The sequence below is a fragment of the Strix uralensis genome, chromosome 19 (assembly GCF_047716275.1).
Source record: "Strix uralensis isolate ZFMK-TIS-50842 chromosome 19, bStrUra1, whole genome shotgun sequence".
Taxonomy (NCBI): Eukaryota; Metazoa; Chordata; class Aves; order Strigiformes; family Strigidae; genus Strix; species Strix uralensis.
In genome coordinates, this window is record NC_133990.1 from 3,550,551 (window position 1) to 3,559,672 (window position 9,122).

Below are 9,122 nucleotides of genomic sequence, written 5' to 3' on the forward strand. Positions count from 1 at the left end.
GGAGAGTGTTATTTGCACGCAAAAAAGCAGCTGTTTGGAAAATAAGAGATGTGGAAAGGCTTGGTACGAGGTCAGCCATGAGGTGAATCCTCTTCTCCTGGGTGGGAATCCCTTGTTAAAGCCCTGGGGTGATGCTCCTGCTGCAGCCAGCCAGCCCCTGGCTTGGACCCAGGGCAATCCCAGCCCCAGGCTGCTTGTGCTCCCTTCCCTGGACGTTATCCACAGCAATCACAGTGCTTTTTGGTGCCAGAAATGATGCTCCAAGGGGAATCTGCCTCTCCCCTTTGCTCTGCCGCCCTCACCCCCTGCTAGCCCTCTCTCTGTGCGCACTGGGGTTGAAATTACTCATCCCTCCCCTTGTCTCCAGCCTCCATAAGAGGAAAATTGGTTGATAGCTTTGCCCTCGGCTTGAGTAACACAGTGCTAATAGCTCAAACGTTTTTATTTGCCATCAGGACACAGGGTCAAGGTGGGGAGCGCTGACCCGTGAGGATCATTATCTGTGCATAAAGATGCTGCGTGCATGACCTTTCTGGAGAGCGAGGCTCAGCGTCTCCCTCCTTTTCTGCTTCGAGTGTTGCTCTTGACTCTTCCACTGTCTGATGTCTCCTTACAGCCGGGAAAACCAGCAGCACTCCCCTCTGCCAACCCCCGAGGTGCTGTGGGGCATTTGGGCAGTGTCAGCATCCAGCCCAGACTGCGCCGTAGGGTTTTACCTGCCACACAAACCTTTTGCAGGGGGTTTTCTCTGCCGCAGCCAGCTCTCAGCTGTTGCCCACCTTTCCAGGATATGAGGGGCTCTCAGCAGCAGGAGGGATGCAGAGTGAAGGCACAGAGAGGAGCAGGAGGGTCTCAGGGGGCACAGGCAAAGCTGGTGCTGGCTGCCTAATCCAGAGCAAACGCTCAGGGCTGTAAGTATTTACCTGTGCCTTTTTCAAATGTGTTTGCCCTGGCTGCCTTTGAACCTCTCCTTTGGGATGGTGTTTGGGAAAACATCTTGGGCAAACAGGAACATGAACAGGGAGCAGCACCAAAAGTGGGTGGAATAGTCCTTGGGAAAGTGACTCGGGGACCTAGGACATTGTGGGGGACAGCAGGCTGCAACCTTTGCGTTCAGGGCTGTGAAGCCCCAGTGAGCAGGGGCTGTGGGTGTCCTGTGCCCTCAGGCAATTCTCCTTTCTGCCTTCCCATGCCCTCTCTCTCTTCCACAAGCCATTATATTCATGCGTATGTGCACAGCAGGACTTTATCTCCCGAATGCCTGCGTATAGCAGGGTGCCCACATGACTTACAGCACCCAGGGTGCTGCCAAAGCAGATAGGCAAGGAGGAATAATCTCTCAGCTGCTGAAACTTCCCTGAAAGCTTCCTCTGCAAGCACCAAAATATGAGATTTATCCAATTAATAACTGCATGTAGCGATTGTATTTGCTCAGCTGTGCCCGGGTTCCCGGTACCTTGCTGGTTCACAGGCAGTGAGGATTTGCAGCGTGCACAGGCAGACAGCAGGGCAGGCTGCTCGCTCACGCCAGGTATGAAATCGGCGGCTCTGTTGGTGCAAACCCCACTGCGGTTGATGCTCTCTGGTGAGGTTCCTCTGCTCTGCGCCCGGCAGCTGGGACTGGAGCCAGGATGCCTGGGTCCCCCTAAGAGCCCCCGTGAAGGTACAAAAACCCACCCTGGTGTGCACGAGCTCCCTGAGTTCCTTCTCTCTTGGGAAGAACTGTCTTGCAGGGCATGAGGTGACAAAACACCGGTCAGCTGGAATGCTCGGGCATATCGATGCTTTCCTGTTCTCCCTGTCCCACTGCAACCCACCCCTTCACCTCTGCCCCATGCTCAGTTTTGGCCCAAGATCTTCATTAGGGAGCGGGGAGCTGACTATTAACAGGACTAAGGTTGTGGTTGCTGGTTTGGGTGCAGGGTTTGGTTCCATGGTGAAGCTGGATCCTGCTGGGGGGTAACTGGAGATGGGTTAAACTGACCTGCAGGGACCCCCCGGCACCACGGCTTCACTAACACTGGTGAGGTTCAAGGTTCTGCTTAACATTTCTAACCTCATCGAAACCCCTCTCAGGGAAACCATAAAAATCCCAGTTAAAGCTGTCCGGCATTTTACTGCCTGCACACAAACAGAACAGAAATGCAGCAGCTGTCAATGTGCTGCAAAACATCTGCTTCCAGCCCGGCCCCGCCGATGGAAACCCCTGGGGCTCGCTGGACCCCGCTCGGAGCTGGCACCCAGCCTCTGCCTGAGCCCAGCTGCTTTCCTGGCTATTTGTCTTGCCTTCTGCTTGGGTTTAACTGGGCAAATGCAGCTGTAGGCTGTGATGCTGTGATCCCCTCTAAGTATGTCTGTAGGGAGGGGGGGATGTACTGCATCTTAGCCAGAAATTCCTCTTTCTCCCACTATAAATAGTGTATGTGTGTGGAGAGAGGGAGAGATACAACAGGCAGACTTGCAAGTTGATATCCAATCATGCAGTGTAGAAAAGAGAAGTGTGATTTTGCAGTTGGGGAAACTGAGGCACAAGCCAGATGCCTTGTACCTGGAGTCATTGGGTGAAGAAATGAAGGTCTCTCGCATTTATTCCATTACCCCATTGAAGGGACGGGCCCCCCCAGCTGCCTTCTGCCAGTCCTGCCTGCTTCGTCTGCGTCGCCTGTTGGTCAGGCTGGGATGTTTGCAAATGCTTTCAGGTCACAAACCCATGCCAGGCGTGCGATGGTGCTCGGGGGCCACTCCTCTCTCAAACTGTGCTTTGATACCATCAACAGAGCATTGGTTCATTAAGCCAATCTAATTTTTATTTCCAAGTCCGGTTGCAGGTGACGGTTATTTGGCAGTTTATTCTCTGCTTGGGCTCATCTCTCTTGTTGGGCGCAGCGTGAGTTCAACTGTGCAGAGCAAACCGCACGTAGACGGGGGAGAGAGCATCTCTTTATTTGCCAGGTATGTTTCTTTGTCCAATATTATATGAAAAATAAGATCTGCATTGGACTCTTGTGGGGATAAAAGGTGCCAGTGTGAATTGGGATTAGGGTTTGGGTTTGGGCTTTTTTGTCTCTGTCTTTATTTCTGTGAGGAATGAAAGCAATAGCATCTGCATGAAGGTAGACCTTTCTTGGATAAGATCCAGGTTGGTTTGACACTCTGTTGCCCTGAATGACAAGAATCAAAAAAAAAAAAAAAAAAAAAGAAGAAAAAAAAACACAACAGAAAGAAAGAAAATCCAGCATCTACCACTCCTGCTCCAGCTCCGGTATTGCTAATCCAACAGCTGAAGGTTTATTTGTACTGACTAAGCTGAAGTGAGCAACTTAATTCCCTTTTAATTCTCTTCAGAAGGCTTCAGAAAGTCTAATAGCTGTTTTCTTGCATGCAGTTAACTCAGAGGCAGCCCCCAGCCTTCCCAGGCTCTCTGGATTTCATGGTGGCTGCTGCATTTTTGTTACCCCTTCCCAATAATGGGTGCGACTCGAGCCCAGGAGCAGGGCTGATGAAACTGCTGAAGATTAAGCTATTATTTTGTGGATGCTTTATGCATTATTCAGGCAGCGATGGCAGGACTGCGCTGACTGCTGCTGGCAGGGCGGCTGCCCGGGGGTGGCCTCACTCTGTCCCCCGTGGGACAGCGAGGAGTGGTGTCACCCTGCCACGTGCCATGGGGCCACCCTGAAACTTGTCGGTCAGGGCTTGGCCAAATGTGTCTCTTTAGAGCTTCCCCTGGCCCCCACAGCTCCAAAAGGCATCTCAGGGAGGGTTTAATACACTGCAAATCCCACTTAATATTTAGAGCATCCCTGGGCTTGCCATGGACGTGGCAAAGCTGCTCAGTGCTGGCTTTTCCCTGTCAGCCCGGACTGCAGAGCTGCTGAGCCCTGCTCCAAGACCCTCACATCCCTGCACATGCTGGCTAAAGTCTTGCAAAATCTAACAGAGCATCCCATCTCACTCTGCCCCAGCTCAGCATAGATTATTCCAGCCCTGGTGAGTGCAAGGCAATCTTTTTCTACAAGAATGCCTTCAGCAAGTAGACCATTTAAAAATAACCAAAAAAAATCAAACCAAACTAAAAGAAAGAAAGAAATAACCCCCCAAAACCCTCAAACCTCTGCTATTTTGTAGCTATTTAATCAGTGTGGACTTTCAGGTGGATTGCTGGATGTGGGCCCTGCAGAGCAGGGACTGCTCCTCTGCGGCCTTCTGAATCTTGGAAGACATTTGTAAGAATAGAAATGGGATTGGAAATTGCACTTTTTGTATTTAAGGGATGGGGCACACAGCAGCTGGGTGTCGGGACTGGAAACAGGGGGGATAAAAGGACCCCCAAATATGCATTGAGGAAGGTTGGCAAGAGAACGGGGTTTTTGTGCTCCTGTAGTGTTTAGTACTGTGAAACTCCAGCCCAGTTGAGAATTTGATGTAAAGCACTTTTTTTTCACTAGAAAATGGTAATTCCAGGGGATATTTGTGGGGGAAAGAGTTGATCTTGATGGGTTTTGGTGGGGGAGGCTGGGGAGTTACTTCAAACTCTGCCTAAATGATCATCTACCAGTGGTGGGAAACTGCTTCTCGTTGGGAGGTTGAAGCCAATGTGTCGTAATTCAGTAAGTGCAAAATCAAATTGCTCGGCTCAGTAACATCACTATTCCCCACTTCCCATGAAAATAAGGCGTTTGTTATTTATTTGTTACATTTTGATGGTGTAAGTGAGCCCAGCTTGCTGGAGAGGGGAGATGCTCCCATGTGGACATTGCAGTTGGGTGGCAGCAGCAAAACTCCAGGTCCAGACCTCTGGAGATGGAGGAATCAGGCTCAGCTTGGTCGAAGGAGCCGGGTCGGGGGCTGCCCTCTGCCCCACTCCTCCCGTGAGCATCCTGGTGTGGCTCAGGGCTGCAGTGTGGGCCTAAACAGCCCTTTGTACTCGAGGTGAAACCTGTTGTAATGGTAAAGCAAAGGATCTGGCCAGACTCAGGAAGGGGAGGATGCTTTTAGGAGGATGTTAAACAGTTGACTTGGGAAGGGGTGGAGGCTTTTAGGGGGATGTTAAAAAGCTGATGCATTATTGCTGGTAACAGGGCTTGGGGGGCAGGGCAGAGCCCAGGCTCGGGGTACAGCTGACCCCACAGCTCGCCCCATGCCAGCCTGCAGGACCCACACAGCTCCCTCAGAAACCCTGCGTCCCGCCCCTCCCCGCACACTAACAAGCTGCTGGTAGTACAGCCTTCAAAGAAACTGCCCGATTTCTTTCCCTTGTTGTTTTCACACGCTGCTTATCGCCTAACGAGGAGCAGTTGCCAGCTGGGCTGAAGGATGCTCTCTGCTTAGTGCCAGGGATGGGGAATCGGGAGTCCTGATACCTTTGGCTGCAAGGTTTGGAGGCCTTTGACCCCTTGGGAGATGCGGGGGAAAACCTCCAAACCCATGCCTGGAGGTGGCAGGTCACACTGGGTGTCCCCAAGCCTTGCAGAGAGGGGTACAAGGCGATGCCCATCACCCAAGGACCCCGCTTTTGCTTCCCCAGCGCTGCTGCCAGGACCAGCCCTCCCCAAGCACAGTCCCAGTTCCAGTCTTCACTGACATCTAGTGGCAATGGGGACGCTTAGAGCTGGCAGGGGGGTGCCTGCTTGTAGCCAAAACGAGGGGTGCAGCCTTTCCTGCAGGTCCCCATCCCCGGTGGGATGCCCCTGTCCCGGGGAAAAGCCACCCCCTTGCTGCACACACCAGGCAGGGGCCTTGCAAATAGTGTCCCTGCCCCTGCCTTGGCTCTGCAGATGGGGGTATCTGGAGTCATTAAATGGTGAAAAGGCTTTTTAAATGTATGGTCCAGGGTGAAAAAGCTTGCTCCAGGGCTTTTTAACAATAACAGCAGACCTTTGCCGGCTGCAGGGTACTGGCTCTGTCGCCCTTCTCCCCACTCCTCCAGCAGCCAGGAGCACGGCTGCCCTCCTGAGCAGGGAAGGGTTTTGAAACATGCTGCTGGAGGCTTCGGTGATGAGGGTTTCTCACATCTTTCCCATCTAAAGGAATGAAAATTTTGGCAGGAGGGGCTAGCCTGGGTCAGCCTTGATCTGCTTGAATTGAGCTTTAGCTAAAAAAAGAGGGGAAAAAAGTAGCAGGAGAGGCAGCTGTGAAGAGTGGAGGGTGTTGAGGTTGGAGGGGCTGGAATGTGCCCAGCTCCACTGAGGTGGATTTCTCTCAGTGGAGGAGGGTGACATGACACCTCCTCTTGTCACCCCACCAAGGACAGTGGATGATGTTGCTCTGAACCTGCAAACCCAGTTTGTAAAACCTGAGCCAGGGCAGCCACCCAGGGCAACCCACCCCTCAGCGCTGCCCACGGGTGAGTGGCTCTTGGGGCTGGAGCTGACCCTTGCTGCCTGGACTGATTTTACCTCCTCCACCAAAAAAATGAAACCTAATTAACTTTGTTGCAGTGCAAACACAGTTTTACAGCTTTTTTTAATCTACACTGTTCTGAACATCCCTCTCGAAGTGCCACAGAGCCCAACTCAGCCTCCACGCTGCTGAGAATCACTTATATGGGAACACATTATTTGATAGGAATCTGCCTGGGTTTTTTTCTTCTCACTGAACATCCTTATCGCTGCCCTGGTTGTGTGTGTGCATGCAGGAAAGCGGTTCCTGCCCATTCATCTGCTAGAGATTTGGTCGATTCACTGCCCTCAGAGGACTGTCAGAGCACAATGGTCCAGCCGTCCCTTTTCTGCAGAACTAGGGTAGAAATTAGCAGCTCAAAAGCCCCATTGCCAACTCCACAGCAGGAGAAGCAGAGTGAGGGGAGCCTGACCTGCCTCCAAAGGGGAAGATGAAACCCCTGAAGTGCTGGGACCTCCCTCCATGCCCATGACCCCTGATCTACAGAAGTACCTAGTCTAATTTGCTGATTTTCAAGCAAATTAACTCCTGAGCAGGTCTGAAGCCAAGTGGCTCTGCTAAAAAAAAATTCTGCACTAGAGAGGAAATGGTTTGCCAAGGAGGTAGGAGCCAACAGCAGCTGGCAGAGGTATATTCCCATTGCTCATCACAGTCAGAGCCCAGCATTGTAAGGCCCAAGGTGTTCAAAGCTCGAAGCTAAATGCTTTTTTAATGGGATAACATAGCTGTGATATTTATTTCAGGCTCATGTTTTGCATTCAGGATGGGTTTTTTTCCCTATTTCTCTTTTTTTCCCTTACCACTGGGAAGAAGAAAATAAAAGCCTATAATCTTCAGCTGACAGGCACAGAGGAGATAAGCTTCAGGTGCCTCCCAACACTCATCGAGGAGTTTTGTTCTCCCACCTTATCTCCACCTCCAGGTCATCTCAGGGCTTAGCGCAGGCCCCGAGGGGAGCGCAGGGCGCTGCTGTCCCCATCCCTGCTCCGGGCAGGGGGTCCAAGGGTGGGCTGTGGTCCCGAGCAATGCAAACAGCAGCGTGTTTCCCGATGATAACCCTCATCCCAGCCGCTGTGGCTCAGCCGCCACACGCAGACGCTGCAAGCGCCTGGGCCATAACCCAGCCTGGCACGAGCATCGCTGCAAGGACTTCATGAGCATGAAGAAACAAGTTTTCCCCATCTTTTCAGGTATTGTAGCTTCCAGTGCTAATTATTCTGTCTTTTAATTCATCCATAACTGATACGATCTTCAAAGCTTAAATGTCTTGCTCTAAAGCTTCCAGACTTTTATTCCTTTTTTCCTTTGAACTCCTGCAAGGGAGCCTCTGGGACCCCACAGCTCTTGCTTTATGTTTGCTTTTAATCAGCTTGCTTTTCTCCCCAAAACAGACAGTTAATACTGCAACGGTTTCTCCTTGGAAATTTCTCCACTTTGAGAAGAAGAGAGGGGAAAAACGTGTTTTGTGAAAGGCTGAATTTCCTGATGTCTTTCCTCCTGTTTATCTGGTTTGCTGCAAGACAAACGACTCTCTTAATTTAACTAAGAAATTGAAGGGCACTCGTATAATCCGGCAGTGGTCCAGCCAGCCGACTGCCTGGGGAACTGCAGCAAGTGAGTGCGGTGAAAATAAGGTGATGGGGTGTCACATCCCATCTGATGCCACAGGATCTCCAGGCCGGGGAGTCGGGTTCTTGTGGCAGAACGCTGCGCAGCGTTGCAGCAAGAGCGGCCCCAGTGCTGGCGTGGTCACACCCCAGTCACTGGTGTGGTGAAACACCTCTGGTAGATGCTGGGAGGTTGGTCTGTGCGGCTCCAACACGGAGATGTCAGATGTTAGAGAGGGGGAAAGCATCTGTAGTGCCCGTGGGTGCCATTCCCGGCCGGCAGCAGCCAGGGTAGCACTGAGTTTCCTGAAGATGGATTTGTTGGCCAAAAGCACAAATCCTGTCCCCATGGAGGCACCAGACATGAGGAACTTGCTGTGTAGATGCCTCATTTCGCTGGTGAGTGTAAGGAGTGGCTGGTGTATGCACCCCTGCTGCTACCCAGATGGCTCCACACAGCCCCTGGGGTGCAGCCCCTGTCCCCCCACACCTCTGGGGTGCCATCTCAGTACTCTGCAGCCCAGGTGGCCTCCAGAAGGACAGGGGGCTCCTGTGGGCACAGACAAAAGGCGATGCAAGGGGATCTTGGGGGCAGCGTGCGGGCTGTCTGGGAAGCAGCGGTTCACGCCGCGGTGCCTGCAGGCAGGGCTCAGACACCCGGCACAGCCCGGGCACCCGTACGGGCTGGCCAGGACATGACCTACGCTGGGAGGGCGATTGCAGGGCGCCTTCGTCTCTTCCTTCCAGAGAAGCCAAGTGGAAAGTTTGCGGTCATTTTTCTGCTTTTCTCATATTTGCTCCCTGCTGGAGATGATTTATCCCTGCAGCTTGCAGAGCTACATCCGAGAGGGACATGGTTTGCCTTTGTAGTACATGAAATTGCTATAAATTATTAGCTTTTTTGTGTCAACCAGAGCGCGACACAGCCCATAAAACTTTCTGGCCATGTTATTGTGCTTGAACGTGGCACCAGCCTGCTGGTGATGACCTGGCCCAGAGCCAAAGGGAGGGGTTGCCAGCTCAAAGGATGTATTTTTCTCCAGTGCGACACCCTCACCCTTGTTCCTAAAATCACCCACAGACTTTAGGAGTCCATGGAGCCTCAGAGGGAAG